Genomic DNA, 17,500 nt, shown 5'->3' with positions numbered 1-17,500 from the left:
ATGGGTTCTCCTTTGGGACCGTTGTTTGCAAATTTTTTTATGGGACATTTGGAGAAGAATTTTCTTAATGATTGTCCTGGGAAATTTTAAAGCCACTTTTTATAGACGATATGTTGACGATACTGTTGCCTTATTTAAATTTTCGTGGCAATGCCAGCTTTTTTTAGATTACATAAATGAAGCCCATCCTAACATTAAATTTACGTTGGAAAATGAGAAAGATGACTCCCTGGCCTTTTTGGATATAAAAATAACTAGAGATAACCACCATTTCAACACAAGTGTTTTTAGAAAGAGTACCTTCACTGGGCTCGGAAACAACTTTTTTAGCTCGTGTTTTCCGTAATTTTTAAGATTAATGCTATATCTACTTTGGTTTTTAGGGCCCTTCGGTACACATCTGAATTGGCGGCTCTCCTTTCATCTTGAAATCGAGTTTCTTTTAGAATATTTTGTTAAGAACTCGTTTCCCAAAAAGCTGGTTTTTAACATTATTAGTAAATTGCTAACGAGGTATCTGTCAGCACCCACCCTTAATTTTAATGTACCTAAATTAACTATGTATGCACCCATCCCATTTATTCATTCAGACAGTTTACGTGTAAAAGTCAGAAATATTATTGAAAAGGAATTTGGTTTTTTGAAACTTAATCTTATTCCCATGAATCCACAAAAAATTGGAGGGTTTTTTTAATTACAAGGACAAATTACAGGATTTCATGAAGTCCAATATCATATATAAATTTGAATGCCCAAGATGCCTTGGTATTTATGTTGGTTCTTCACGGAGACTGTTACAAGTCCGTTATTACAGCCATTTGGGATTAAGTTATAGAACTGGGTCCAGAATCTCTAATCCCGAGTTCTCTAATATAAGAATTCATGCAAAGAGTTGTAAGGTTACTATCGAAAAGAAACATTTTTCTATAATTGGCACCACAAAAACAAACTACCCATCTAACTACCCTTGAGTCATTGTTTATTAAGCACCTTTCACCTAGTTTAACTCCAACACCTCGTCATCTCCTCTCTCTCTGGCGTGAAGTTTACGTGTATGCAGACCTTACCGTTTTTAGTCACTCAGCTCTTTCCTTCTTTATGAATAGGTAGTTTTCTTCTCATTCCCTATTTTAGCGTTCTGATTATTTTTTAAATTTTATTGTAATTTTTAAGTTTATTTTAATGTTGAATTTCAATTGCAGACTGATGATGTGTTGTTGACAACATGAAACGTTTCTTAATAATAAAACACGTGTACATGACTATCGTCTGATTGGACACCTCTTCCTTTATATATATATATATATATATACATATATATATATATATATATATCTTACAGGTATGAATTGATGCATTAGTGAATTACATATTGTGTCAGCTGCTCTTGCTTGGAGACAGACTGTGCTGTAGAGACAGCCTTCTTGAATGAAGGAATCTGATGCATATACATTTTTAAGCTGGTGGCTTTTTGTACTGTTGCCATAGGTGGTTTTGAGGTGTGGTGGGTATATACATTCGTTTGTGCGTATGTCATAGGTCTGACCAATCAAAGCACTTGAGGGAAAGACACATTCCTTTGTGATAGGAAGAAAGATGGTCGCGGGAACGCCAAGTGTCGGGAGAAAACCCCCATCTCAAGGTATGGCACATATTTTAAATGACTTAGAAACAGTTGCCTTTGAAAGGAAGAGAAGTGTTGAAGTGTTAATCATCTTTACTTAATATTGTGTTATAAGAAATGTAACGAATATATCTGTATTACAGATGGGCTCTATACCATGATAATAGAGATGGGATTTTCTAGACTTGACTAATATAATGTAACAATTGACATTTTGAGTCTAGGAGTGATTACTTAGACTATTCCAGGAGAGTGGAATGATAACTTAATAGTTTTCTTTGTGGGGCAGACTTGGGTTTTTATTACTATGACTTATTAATCACTCTGTTCCATTTTATGTTCATCTGCTTTGGGTAATAAATAGTATATTTTTTTATTTTTGAGAGCTTAATAGCCTAATGACATGTTTGCAAATAGAGGGCGCCCGCTGTCAACAGGTAAGGGTTTTCAATTTGTGTAGTTTTGTCAAAAGGGGGGACGGTGTTTAGAGTGGTGGCAGCAGTTTAACAAGCTTTTTATACATTTTATAGGCTGTAAGTATGCTAACGAAGAGACTGGTGACTAGTTAGACATATATTTTTTGGTAGGAAAAGGGTTTATAAACATGTCACAGGCAACTCGGGGTTCTTTTTGCTGATTCAATGGTTTGGTGTGGTGTTGAAAGTGTTGGGTTACTTAGGTATCTCTCTGCATCTCTGTGTTAGCCAGTTAGTGGTTCATGTAAATCAGTGTTTTAAAACGTGAGGGGGAAAAAGTTTAATTTTTGACTTATTAAAGTGTTTCACGAGTGTGGTGAATAGGCTACGCATAATTGCGATGCGTATACAAATTCAGTTTCCAGTCATGTGAAGATGTGAGTGTATTTTCAAGTTTTCTTTCTTCTTTTCTCCTTCTTTATTTCTTTTTTAATTTTTATTCTTTTTTGTTTGTGTTGAATTTACTCAAAGGGTATTTTTGTTTTGATGTCTCTTGAAATTTGACATACATTGCAATGATAAGAGCGAGGGTTTTTGGTTGTTGTGAGTCACGCCCTGAGAGAGAGAGAGAGAGAGAGAGAGAGAGAGAGAGAGAGAGAGGAGGGAGGCGAGAATCTGAGTGTCACTGGGTTGGATCACTTAGTAAGTGTTTTGCACCTTTTTTCCTTTTTCTATCCCCTCCCAATTTTTTTTTTTTTTTTTTTTTTTTTTTGTGGGATGATATACTGGGCACGGGGCACGTTTGTTTTTGAAAATTTGTATTAATTTTTCTGGATTGGGTTTTGTGTGTATATAAACACATTGATGTTATTGAGATCGGGGAATCTTATAGAACATAAGAGCTTCCGTAAAGAGAGGAAAATGGCGGATGCTAAGAGTACCACAACGTTGTTACATCACATAACGAACGTGAGTGCGGGTGTGAGCCTGTTCAGAGGAATGGTAGATGGTGTGTTATCCCAGCCAGTGCAAATTTTTATTGAAGGTGTGAATAATTATTTAAGCACAAAAAATATAACGGATGATATAGAGGCATTTAGAGAGGCGAAAGCTTTGCTAGATTTCAATAAAGGCAACCTCTCTCATCATTGCAGAAGTTTCCAATTTGCAAAATGTCATACCTAGACTGATTTGCAAGCATTTTTAAAAGCAGCTTATGGCTCAAAGGAACACGGAGATATGGTGATGGACCTTAGGGGTCTTTATGAAATATGGAAGGGCAGTAATAGCCTCGCAGAATATAGTTCAAAACTTTTTGACTCAGTGGCAGATTGGGTAGGAAAATTGAAAACATCTAAATAGGTTACAAGAAGTAGTGTCTCACTTGATAACTTACATAAACTGATCCATTTTTTTATGCTCTTGTATGATGTACTGGATGCAATAGAATAGCTTTGATGAAAAGATTGAACCTACTTCAGACAAAAAATTACTTTATGCCCAAATTGAGAAACATATGTCAAATTGTTCCACTGTAGATATTACAATTTTTAATGGGACATGCCCGGGAGATAGGGTGCAAAGAGACAGAATTTTCTCCTCCCCATCTGTGTACAAAAGTTGAATATAACAAAAGATCGATCGATCAAAGGCAACAGCAGCTGCGCTGTTTCAACTGCAATAAACCAGGGCATCCAAAGAAATTGTGTAGAGCTAAATACTGTGGAATGTGTAAGAGTACCGATCACTATTGGCAATCTTGTCCGTCTCAGATACGGAGAGATGCGAGGCCTACACCTCAAGGTTCTGGTAATTATAATGTGAGGACTTCCCAGGCGGGTCAAACCAGAGGGCAAAGGGATTGGTGAAATTTTTGGAAGGCCGATCAACAAAAAGGGTACAGGTGATTAGGATGTGCCATTGTGGTCTCGTGGGAGACGCCCCAGAGCCCAGGCCTATAGTTTATGGAACAGTAAGGGATGTGGATATCCCAATATTTATAGACTCAGGAGCGTCTATAAATTTAACAGACTATAATTTGTATCAATCCATGTTTTCCAATTACCCCCTTGAAACCATCAACGGAGACGGTGTGTGGTGTGCAAGCCCATAGATTAAATACCCTGGGTTGTATTCAAATACAGTTTACTCTCGGTGACAAAGTACTAACAGAACCATTTTTGGTAATGAAAGGAATTGCGTTGGGCAACAGACTTTTGCTGGGTCATCCTGTGTGTAGGAGACACAAGATTTCGATCCATGCGGGTGTTAATGGGATACCAGTCGGAGTACCTGGTGTTTTTCTTCCTTATGGGGACATGATTAGAACGGAGGACATGGAGATTATTGAAAAAGGAGATGTGCTAGGTGATAATAATGGTGGGGATTCTATCGGAGTTCACGGCGATAACAATTGTGGTGATGATATTATGGATGGTGATTTTGATACTAATATTGATATTATTTCTGATACTAACAATGCTGGGGATGATACTGAGGGTGGTAATGTGTATGGGGTGGTGGAAAGGGGAGATACTATCCACAAATATAAAAGGGTTTTTATTGGAGGATATTGTGTTAATGCCTGGTTCAAAGACTATGGTAAAAGTCAAATTGAGGGAAGTGAGAAAACCTATGGATGTGTGTGTTATTGAAAATAGCAAGAGGCTTAGAGGGGTTATTAGCACGGCATCGGTGAACAGTGTATCCATGGATGGGACCACGTGGTTAGAATTACTAAACTGTAATGATACAGTTAGGGGATACCAGAGTAATACATATATATTGGATTTCCAAGATTGGAGTCGTGATACTGGTTCAGTGGCTATCGTAGAGGGGAAACCTGAGTTTTCAGAGGCAGAAATGCAATCAAAGAAACAAATATTTAGAGAACATTTAGCTAATGCGGATTATAGTGAACATGTTGAAGCGATAAGCGAGCTCTTGGCAGAATTTGGGGATACGGTAGCCTTACAAGGTGATAAATTTTATTTGCCTTTTACTTAGCTTCTATCTCCGCTTCCTTTCTTCAATGTTGCTCCAGTCAGTACCTCTCTTTCAACTATTACTTTCTCCCAGTTCTACCTTTAGATCCTTGTACTTTATTTCCTTTATTTTCTGGTTCTTTTTGCTGGCTTGAGAACCGAATGACCGAAAGTGCCGACCCAGTGCTTGGCTTGAAAGCCTAAATTTTTATAAAAAAAACAAATCAAATCATATACCTAGCTCAGCCTTATTTTAATGATGAAGTTAATTTTTCAATATGGGTGTGTCCTGGCTGTTTTTTTTTTTATTTTATCTTTTATTTGAGATTCAAAGCTTGGCAGGGCAGCCTACATTTTACGAAATCATTTAAAATTATAGGCTTAACTCAGTCTTATTTTCATGAGTAAGTGGGTTTTCAACGTGGCGTCAATATAGACGCGTCCGGGCTGGATTGTTTATGTTTATCAGCAGCCTAAATTTAATCAAATAAAATCAAATTTTAGGCCTAATTTCTTCCTTATTTTCATTAGTAAGTGGGTGCTTCAACATAGCGTCAATATGGATGTGTCCATTTTTTTATTTTTCCTCACAAATCTTTCCGTTTGAAAACGTCAGATTCAGAGCTTGGCAGGAGAGCCAAAATTTCATAAACTCTACTAAATTCAAGGGCCTAATTCAGCCTTATTTTCATGAGTAAGTTGATGTTTCAATATTGCGTCAATAGATGTGTCTGTACTGTTTTTATTTTCACAAATATTTAAATCAAATCATAAGCCTAATTCAGTCTTATTTTCAAGAGTAAGTGGGTGAGTCAACATGGCGTCAGTATTTCCATTTTTATTTCATAAATCTTTCCGTTTGAAAAAAAAAAAGTCACAAAACGTCAGCGTTTTCCTACATGGCTTATGGGCAAACGTTTCACGATACAGACGCTGGGAAAGCTAAACAATGCTTTGAAAATCGGACGAATAAATACGCAAGCTTTTTCGACAACGGAGGCGGGAAAAGACACCATCGTTAAAACTACAGGACCGGAAATGGGAACTGGAGGATTTTTTTTCACGCATGCCCAGTTGGTGGGCACAGAGAGAAGCAGGCAAGAAATACCCTAAACCGGATAAGATTTAATATGTATAATTTATAGGATAGTATATATTATATATACAACCACACAAAATTATTATATTAATATTACGGTTAACCATTTATATTGATTTTATGGGGACATGATATATTCATTATATAGAAATCAAGAAAGACATAGAAATATTAACATATGGCCGAGCTGACGTTTTTGGTAATCCAAAATTCAACAAAGAACACCCAATTTCCAATGGTCCAAAAAAGAAATCAAGCAAATTTACCAAACAATTAAAAATTGAGACTTGGCGACAGTTTTTTGGAACGACAAGTCCCAAAATTCCGAAAGGCCAAAAATGACAAGCAAATTACAAACAAATTAAAATGACTCAAAAGAACAGAAGACGAATTAATTAAACATTGACAAGTTATTTCATTGAAAAAGCGATGAAATGTAGCTGTAAATAAAATGATCACAGGATAGGTTAATAAGCACATTTGCGGTAGAGCCTGGAATAAGAATCCAAACTTTCTAAACGGTTCTTTTCTGGAATCACTTAATCACATATTTATTTGAGGACAAGATTGCTCCGCAAGTTCAAATCCCCAATCGGACTACCTACTGCCACCCACCCCTCTGCACCTGTCTTGGGAATTGTTTCCTGGAAACCCCGTCAGTTTGTCCCAGTCTGTTTTCTTAATACGTTTCGCGTTTCAAATAAAATATAGGTGCGCCTTCTTTACCCTGTATTTCAATTCAATATTACATAAGTTTTAATCATTTTTAGGGACAATTGTTCCATTTTGAATTCTTCCGCCTTTTGTCCGCTGTCATTTTAATGTTTGTAAATGGATTTTTTTTTTTTTTTTTTTTTTTTGCCTTGAATAAAAAGGACCTTTTTGTAACGTCGGCCAGTCCAAATAAAGTCATTCTGATTTCGAAATGCCCTATGTCCTTTCCAAAGAACATCGATTGCTGTTTTGATTGGAGGTTTTTAGCAACTACCTGCCACCATGTGCTTATGATACCTATATTATATATATTATATATATACTATATATATATATATAATATAAAAATATATATATTTAATAAAAAACATTCAGGAGTCCCAGGAAGACAGCCAGTCTTAAGAAGCATGCTTTATTTATATGTGAAACGTTTTCATGTTGCTTCAAACACATCATTAGTCTGCAATTAATTAAAAATTTTACTTAACTAAATTAAAAAGTTTAAAAGTTACAATTATTTACCAATAAAAAAAATCAAGCTAAATAAAATAATTTGTTAAAACTTTACAAATAAAAAACAAAACATGAATAAGTGAAAAGGCAAAAGGCTACCCTATTCAACGTAAGGAAAATGAGTCAAGTGACCACAAACTAGTTCATATCTGCCGCCCAGAACAACACTTAGGCCAGAGAAGAAGAGGAGACGAAGAAAACATTAGAGTTTAAGCCTGGAGAGAGGTGCTTGATAAATAAAGACTCAAAGGGTCGTTAAGTAGGCTGTTTGTTTTTAGTTTAGGTGCCTATTACTTAGAAAAAATGCTTTTTTTTCCACATTAAATTTTTGCATTTCGGATGCATGAGTCCTTTATTTGAAAATTTTCAAAATTCGGGATTGGAATTATTTCTTGACCCTGTCCATGTAACTAAGACCTTTAGATGGCGGCTATAAAATAACGAATCTGCAACAGCCTTCGAGAGGATCCAACGTAAACTACCAAAGGCATCTTGGGCATTGAAATTTATATATTATGTTGGGATCTCATGAAATCCTGAAGCTCTTGTTCCTTTATAACTAAAGGAAACCTCCAATTTTCTTAGGGTTCATAGGAATGAGGGTTTTAATTTTCAAAAAATCCTTAGTTCGTTTTTCAATTAATTTGTTAACTTTGTAAACGTAAATTGTCGGAGCGAATAAAGGGAATTGGATGCACAACAAAGTTAATTTTGGAAACATTTAAAGTTCAATGTAGGTTTGGAAACAAACCTTAGCCTAACATTTTGTTGATCAATACAAAGAAAAAAACTAAATGTTTCTTGGGAATGGAGTTTTTAGTAACAAAATACTCAAGTTAAATATTCCAATTTCATTATGGAAAGAGAATGGTGATTTGCCATTTATTTTAAAAGAATGTTCCCCATTTCTTTTAAACAAAATAAATGCAATCTCACCATTCTATTTTTTCTTTTTTAGCGAGGGCCACTTAGAAGCATCGATATACCTCAGATTAGGGTTCCTCCTTTCATAACTAATTGAAATTGAAATATTTAACTTGGGTATATTTACATTAACAAAACTCCATTCCCACCCGAAGATAAATCTTTAAGTTTTTATGCTATTATCGAACTAATAAATTTCCAACATTGAACTTTATTTAAGTGTTTACACCCAAAATTAACTTTGTATGCACCAATTCCCCTTTATTTCGCCCTTACCATACAATTTACGTTTTCAAAGCATTACACAAACAAAATTATTGAGAAAATTCGAACTTTGAGGATGGGTTTTTCGAAGAAATTAAACCGGCATTCCTATGAACCCTAAGAAAATTGGAAAGTTTCGGAGGTTTGATTTACTTATATTGGACCACCAAAGCTATTCAAGAAATTTCTATTGAGATCCGAACTAACTTTAAAAGTATAAAACTTTCCAATTGCCCAAGAGTGCCCTTGGGTACATTACGTTGAGGATCCTCTCGTAAAGGCGGTGTTAGCAAAAGGATTCGTTATTTATAAGCCAATCTAGGTCTTAGTTTACAGGACAGGGTTCAAGAATATCCAAATCCCGGAATTTTCAAAATATAAGGACTCATGCATCCAAATGCAATAAAATTAATGTGGAAAAAAAAAGCATTTTTTCATACAATAGGCCACTACTATAATACAAACAAAGCCTAAACTTAACGGACCCTTTGAGTCTTTAATTTATCAAGCGCCCTTCTCTCCAGGCTTAAAACTCTAATGTTTCTTCGCTATCCCTCTCCTCTCTTCTGGCCTAAGTGTTGTCTGGATGGGGCATGTGGATGAACTTTTCTGGTTCACTTGACTTTTCGTTTTTCCTATTACCTTGAATAGTAGGTTGCCTTCCCTTTTCTCACTTAATTCATGAACTTTTGTTTTTATTTTATTTTAAAGTCCTCTTACATTATTTTTAACCTGATTTTTTATTTTTTTAATGGTTAATAATTTTCGTACTTGTTTTGAACTTGTAAATTTATTTACAATGATAAAATTTTTAAAGGTTATTTGCAGGAACTGACTGATATGTCGTTGATTAAGTCAACATGATAAAAACATTTCAACTATCAATAAATTTAAACAAAGTCCAAAATGTGCCTTAATAGACTGCGGTGTCGTTCTTCCTGAGGACTCCTGAATGTTTATTTATATTTTATTAGATTATACCTGAAGACTAATTACTACTCCTAATATAATGTAAATTTATATACTTACTAATACAACCTTTATATAGTATATACCTTAGATTACAATAATTAACGTATGAATATATATATTTAATACATACGTATTATTTATGATCACCCTTGAGGAAACAAATTACGCAACCTTGACTTTCCCTTAAGTCTACAACTTATTTGATACCTTACCAGATACTCAAAAAGTATGTTGGTATTAATTTGGAGTTAAATAAAATTTTTCAAGAAGGGGGTTTAGTAATAAGATTTATTTATTCGTCCAAGAGAAGGAAATCAAGGTCTTTCTCTCTCACTATCGTCAATTCCTCTTCTTCTCTTCTCTCTCTCTCTCTCTCTCTGCTTCTCCTCTCTCTCTCTCTCTAGGCTTAATTGTAGACAAAAAGATCTCTTTTACAAAGTACAATTTAAGAAGTTTTTAGAATGTGAATAATGCTACAATGCTATTATGGCGAAAAAGGACAAAATTGCATAACCCCTCTGTATCACTATCTCTCATCTCTCTCTACTCTTCGTCATCTCTTGCTTACGTCTTCTTCTTCTCCGGTCTCTTCATCTTCTGTATAGAACTCCATTTAATGCTAGGCGCGAACAAAATCCTTGGTGACCAAAAGATCAATATATCGCGTTTAGGTTTAGACAGAACGGTGCCAATTTTGACCTACATAAACTTTAACACCCATTAAAAGGGTTCTAAGTCTAACTAGTTCATATTTCCAGCCGACTAATCTCAATAATTCTAATCAACTTTCTCATTATCCTTGGCTTCTCAAATGTTAGTATTCGTAAAATCAAAAAAATGACACCTGCAAGAGAATTAAAGGGAATCCCACATTAAACCTGTGTTGTAACCACCGGCTCACCAGCCTAAGTTGAAACTTCCGGTTTTTCCACAGAGAACAAAAAGTCAAATTAATAGTGGGAAACGGGGTCCATTTAATTTGTTTGGAAAGACACCTTGGAGTTTGAAGCCCTTAAGGTATGGGAAGGCTGGGTGGGTCCCAATTGAATTTGAATTAGATGATTAAATACGCCGTGGTAAATGGATGACACTCAAAGGTGAACTAGCACAGCTTTGACTTCATTCCTAACCTGCCAAAGTATATACTTTACTTCTGGGTTAACCTACTCCCGCCACATTCTTTCCGAAGGAGTTAGATGTCCGCGGGAGGAGTAAATTTGGCTTCGCAAGGTAACCTTAATCAAGTTATTCATAGATGAAGGGTCTTAAAAGGATGCATTCCAAAATACTCAATGGCCTTTAGAGGGAATCTTATTACAACCAAAAACTATCCAGAGTACCCAAATTTGCCTGGACCAGCAGGATCAAAGAAGGAATTACAGATTCTAATGAAAGACTTCTGATTTGTTCATAGAAAGAGAAGTTTGAGAGTGAATGCCAGCAATATCAAATTAAATTGGAAACACGAATTGTAAAACAAATTACAAATATACACACACACACTATATATATATATATATATATATATATATATATATATATATATATATATATATATATATATATATATAAATACATCATCATACATTTTATCTATCTATCTATATATATATGTGTGTGTGTGTGTGTGTGTATGTATATATTATATATATATAGTAATATATAATATATATTAATATATATATATATTATATATATATATGAATATATATGTATATATATTAATGACAAGATCATTCTAAAGAATAACAGCTGCCCATTTTCATAACTAGGAGAAATGCCCAAGGAAATATGGAGAATTTTCTGTGCCTAATATTTTGATACAAAAGATTTTGAAACAGAAGTGTGATAGCGGGAAAGATTAATAAGGAAAATGCTATGTTATTTAAAAAAAATAATATATTCCGAATTAGATGATTTTGTTTTGGTAACGAAATGTTAAAAACGAAAGAGAAAAAAACAGAATAAGGTGCATATGTTGTAAATAAACCACGAGAAATATTATGATATAAAGCAGATACCCTGAAAAATATAATTGTAAGAAAATTAGGAATTTTCTGTTAAAAAAAAATCGCTTTTTGTAGGAGTGAGTTTGATGTAAGGATTTTGTATGTTTTTCTGTAGTTATTGGATACATTTTATTATTCGAATGAATGGAAAAATAAAGCTAGGACAGGTCACTATTGTGCATACTAGTCACGGACATGCCACTATCTGTACAAAAACAATAATAAAAAAACTCATAAATATCATTAAGCTTTTGAATATTACAGAAGCATAATGTAGTTCATATCTATTTGCATTTTGTTCATAAAAAGAATATAATATTAGTTTGCTTACCACTCTTTTGAAATACACTATCACGCAATAAGAGAGATTAATTATCTGGTACAAAATTAGGGCTATCATTATAGAATGATCAATTATTCTGATAACTGTCCCTGTAATTTCATTAGCATAATAATTAATGTGAGGTAATAATGTAATATTTTTTTTCATTCGGTAGACTTTTATTCCACTATTATTGCAGTATGTGAATTACTAGGCCATTCTTTATATCTGTTGACGTTTTTGTAAATATATGTTCACTAACAAGTAATTGATATGTATGTATGTATGTGTGTATTTAATATATATGTGTGTGAATGTGCATGCAATAATATATATAATATATATATATAATATATAATAGTATATATATATATAATAAATATATATAATATTTATATTATATATATAATATATATATATATATATATATAATATATATAGATATCTATATATATATATATATATATATATATATATATAGAGATATCTTAATATATATATATATAGATATCTATATATATTATACCTATATATATATATATATAATATATATATATATATATATAAAGTGAAAATCAGGAAGACTTCAACAAAATTGGATACAAAAAATGTAGGTGTGCCTATGATCATTTTATCCCAGACTTTCTTTCAGTTCCTTAGCCTAATTTTTCATCCACATCTTATTTATATGCTATTCTTACTTTCTATTGATGTGCTAGCCTTCATCAGGTTCTTAGCCTAATATCCAAATCTCCACCTTTACTCGATAAATCAATCTATTTACACTTTCTCTGTGATTAGGCTCATGGTCAGGTTATCCTCCTCTCATTCGTAACGGACAATATAACAAGCTATCTCCTAGTAAAATTGTGTATCTTTGATTGTGTGTTTCATTTTCCCAAGTAAAATTTTGAACATGAAGTGAATCTTCATGTGATATGGCATATTTCTAGCAACTAAGCACGGCCACCCTTTCTCGATATCTTGCCAATCACAGATTGAGATTCGAGCTGAAACTTCTTTTTCTCTGGCCAGAGTTTCAGATTTTCAGATAAATAGTCTGAAAAGCACCTCTGTTTGAGCTGGAAATTCGTTGTCACTGGCCAGAGTTTCAGATTTTTGGATAAATAGTCTGAAAAGCACCTCAGTTTTCGGCTGAATACTCGTTGTTTCTGACCAAAGTTTCGGGTTTTCAGATAAATAGACTGAAAACTGCCTTAGTTTGAACTGAATCTTCATTGCCTGTGGCTGGAGTTTCAGATGTTCGGATAAATTATCTGAAAAGTACCTCAGCTTGATCTGAATCTTCGTTGTCACTGACCCGAGTTTCAGATTTCCTGAGACAAATGGTCATCTTGAGAAGGCAATAATGCTCCCAATTTCCATCGAGAGGTCCTGAGGAGATAGTTTAGCTTTGCTCGCATGAACTGAGACACATTAACCACATCTGTTGGGGACGTCAGTACTGCAGTATTAAGAACTGGAGTCGCCTCCAGATGATTAAGAGAAGTTGAGACTCCAGGGGAACCGAGACAAATTAATAATTCTTTCAGGCACAGCTTGGTCGGAAGAGGCAGCCTTCGCTTTTGTTCTCTTTTACTCTTTCAACTTTCCTTCGCTTTCACTTTCTTTACTCTTCATTTAAGTTTTCCTTCCAAAGAGAGAAATCTGACAAGAGGAAATCGACGATGTTAATAATGCAGAAAGTGAATCGAGATTCACAGTCCTGAAACATTTCATGCCAAACCAGAAGAAATCATGGATTTATTGTTAGAGAAAGTAAAATAAATGAAGATCTATAACAAGCGTTAAATTTCTGTAGTGATTCGGGGAAATATCACGATTGATAAATCAGGAAAATGACAAAGATTGTGATGAGAGAGGGAAGAATTAGTATTACAGAAAATAAATGAACGTTGAAGATATCGAGAATAATTCTTCCGTTTCCATCATTAGTTCGGTAACATTTGGGAATTTTCGTCCAATTTTGTAAAATTGGCCTAAAGTCATTTGTGTCTTATGATATATATAGAGAGGCCACTCAAAGCAGAGAACCCGGAGTTTATAGAATACATTATTGTAAATCCAGCATTAAACATGAATACCTTCTTTTTCGGTTTTCCCTCGAACAACAACAAAGTCTAAGTCATCCCTCTGGGCTGATTCGTCCTTGTCTGAAAATGCTTGGTAAGTCGTCATTTGGTGACGTCATCATTCGCAAACAAATGGAGTTTTCTCAGTTGTCGTGAGGTCACGTGTGTGAGTGTTATCGCGACTTCTCTGTGCATACGAAGGAAAATTACGTGGTTTCGGTGGGGGAAGTAAGTATTTATAATGTCTAATCTACAATGATCTTCGTTGATCTACGTCTAGGAATGGAAAACTTTGAGTTTTTTAGTTACTGTGATTTTTACCCGGTGAAACCTACGTTTTATTATTCCAGTTGTTTTAATTATCCCCAAAATTGGTACTTAATGATAGGTAATGGAAGCTTTTGGTTTTATTAACATTAACATTAATGTCAAGGTTAGTATTTAATATGTTACATTTTTTAAAGTGTTATCACAGCTGACTGAACGTTTAAATTTATAAATCTTTATTTTGTTATTGGAATCTAATGATTTTAGCATGGATGGTAATCCTAAAAACCATAATACAAGCTTTACATTGACACAATCAAAGATATTTTCTCCAAACTACTCTAGTGAAGAAAACAATTAACTCGCTCACCAGGATTGGTTTAATCAAGCACTGCAATCAATCTCGCCAGGATTGGTTTAGTATTAAACTGTTGGTATAATAACCGAGGGTGAGCGGTTTTAACATTTGCTTTCATTATTGACCATTTTTCTCCTTTTTTTTACCTCCACCCCTACAGGGGCGGTGCCCTGTAGGGGTGGAGGCCGCTTCCATTCCCTGTCTGTAGGTTATAATGACCTACAAGCAGGATCATGGGAGGGTTTTTTTTATTTTTCCAGGTGGTAAGTGTATTAAACCAATTGTGTTTATTAGTTAACCTAACGTAAGGCGTTTTCTTCAGTGTAATTGGAACTTGCTTAATTGATCTTTAAATCTGTTAAAATTTAAATAGTATTTGGAATTTTTAAAATTAAACTTTGCTATGTTTTGTATTTTAGTTTAGCTAATTAAATAACTTAAGTATTCACTTAAATCAATATATTGCTAACTCAGTATTCATTTAAATGAAATTGTTTGAAATATATAGTAGTTTTAAGCAAATGGATTTTCTGTAATTTTGAATCTTAAAATTTCAATATTAAATTCAGATGTTTACCTACAAATTTATCTTAGGTTTTGCCTTGTCACTTTTAAGGACGTTAAAATTTACAAAAACGTTTGGTGTTGGAAAAAAAAAGGTTTGGTGTTGGAAAAAAAAAAAGTTTTGGTGTTGGAAAAAAAAAAGGGGTTTGGTGTTGGAAAAAAAAAAGGTTTGTGTTGGAAAAAAAAAAGGTTTGGTGTTGGAAAAAAAAAAGATTTGGTGTTGGAAAAAAAAAAGGTTTATGTTGGAAAAAAAAGGAAGGTTTGGTGTTGGAAAAAAAAGGAAGGTTTGGTGTTGGGGAAAAAAAGGAACGTTTGGTGTTGGGGAAAAAAAGGAAGGTTTGGTGCTGAGGAAAAAAAGGAAGGTTTGGTGCTGAGGAAAAAAAGGAAGGTTTGGTGTTAGGGGGAAAAAAGGATGGTTTGGTGTGGGGGAAAAAAAGACGGTTTGGTGTGGGGGGAAAAAAAGGACGGTTTAGTGTTGGGGGAAAAAAAGAAAGGTTTGGCGCCAAACAATTTAAATTTTATTAAAAAGTATTGAAATAGAATTTGAAATAGATTTTGCATTTTAAAACTTAAATTTTTGTATTTGTAATGAATAATAACGAATAACTTAGAAGTCAGATTTAAAGTACTATTTTTGCTTAACGTAACTAATCTTCTCAGAAATTGAAAGTACAATAACTATCAAGTAACTATATCTAATCATACAACAGACAACCTATAATTGCGTTACAGGTGCTTAGGTTTTCCAGATGATTTTGATCTGACAGATGCTTTGATTCTCCTTGCCTTTATTACAGCTGCTCAGGTATTTGTATTTTTTGTTGGTTGGTTATGTTCTGAGGTCTATATCAAGTCTCTCGGTATCGAAACCTTGCCACATTTTGGGTAACTCTTAAAAAATTTAAAAAATTTCTTTTGGTACCAAAGGAATCTTTGCTTTTATTTTTATTAGGTACCTCTGTTAGGTTAACGTGTTGGCATGCCTTCGGTACCACAGGACTGGACCCATTGTCTTTTTTCATACCGCTAGTAAATCACGATGGCCTTTTTGATACCTCTAGTTATTCAGTTAGTCAGCATATCATCGATACCCAAATGAGGAGTTATTAGCATGGTACCAGAAATCAAAGCTCGGTAGTATTATATTGATATATTTACCATGAATCACCAACTAAATAATATATTTCAATAGCCAGCGGTTACTAAAAAATATATTTCTTGGTGTCCCACGTATTCGGATGTCTGCCTGTTCATTCGACTTAGCAGGAAACTGCGGTAAACTTAAAACCTTCCATCAGTGCGAGAAACAGAAAGCCTGCTACTGTTCGGCTTCAGCAGGAAATTGCTAACGTTAGCGGGAAATGGCAGAGATTAGCTTGTCAGGAGATTTGACCATTAACACCCAAAATAAAGGTTTAAACGTAGCGCTTTTGCTAAAGTTTCCTGGTTTGTTTTGTTGTTTTGCTTTAATTCATTTTCTGTTCTATTACAAGGCCAGCTTATATTTTTATTCGAGAATGTGTATTGCATTCGATATTTCTCACTACATCTGGTGTTATAAATTAAATATTTACTGTGAAACTAAATATACATTCAGATATTTACCATGAAACATTTAGTTGACAAAGAAAGGGATAAATGTTTTAGGAACCACAAGGAAAGCTGCTTGTCTATTGACAAGTAAATGGAACAGCTCGTTTCGTATCAAGTACTTACGTCCTAGAAGACAGTTACTAAAAAGGACATTCATAACTCACTTAATTCGAACATCTCTTTAACAGATTGGGTAACGTTCAAAACGCAATTGAACAAAATTCGTATCTCAACTTTTTACCTGTTTTGAGATCAAAGGCTTGGTTTTTACTAGAACTAGATAACCTTCCTTGTTAATCAAGTTAGGTTGGGCTTTTTATATCTTTAAACCAGAGATTAACATAACATTGTAAATATAAAAATCTGATTCACTATTTAGTAAATAAAACTTGAGCCATTCATATACAGGTTATTAAAACTTTAACAGAAAATAAAGTACTCATCTGAGAACTGACTCGTGATAGAAGTTAAAAGCAAATACTGATGATAATTATATCTCTTAATTAGTTCTGATATTTGTTAATTGTCAAGTCCTTAAATCTTATTGTAAGAATAATTCTTATATGTTCCACTAAAAGGCCTTTGATAAGTGAAACTTAATTCTTAAGGTAAACCAGAGCAAGAGTATGTTGCAGAGGCTAAGGTTGCTTTTGGTATTGGTAATAAGGTCCTCTGAACGTCTTATTCACCAACAGGTCCAGGGGTGCCTACATAAGAGAAGATGAAGTCCTAAATTTTATGCCAGATACACTGGTAATATTTTCCTCATGAATGACAGAATGGA

This window comes from Macrobrachium nipponense, chromosome 35 (genome assembly GCF_015104395.2).
Source record: "Macrobrachium nipponense isolate FS-2020 chromosome 35, ASM1510439v2, whole genome shotgun sequence".
NCBI classification, from domain to species: domain Eukaryota; kingdom Metazoa; phylum Arthropoda; class Malacostraca; order Decapoda; family Palaemonidae; genus Macrobrachium; species Macrobrachium nipponense.
Note: the sequence above shows the minus strand (reverse complement) of the source record.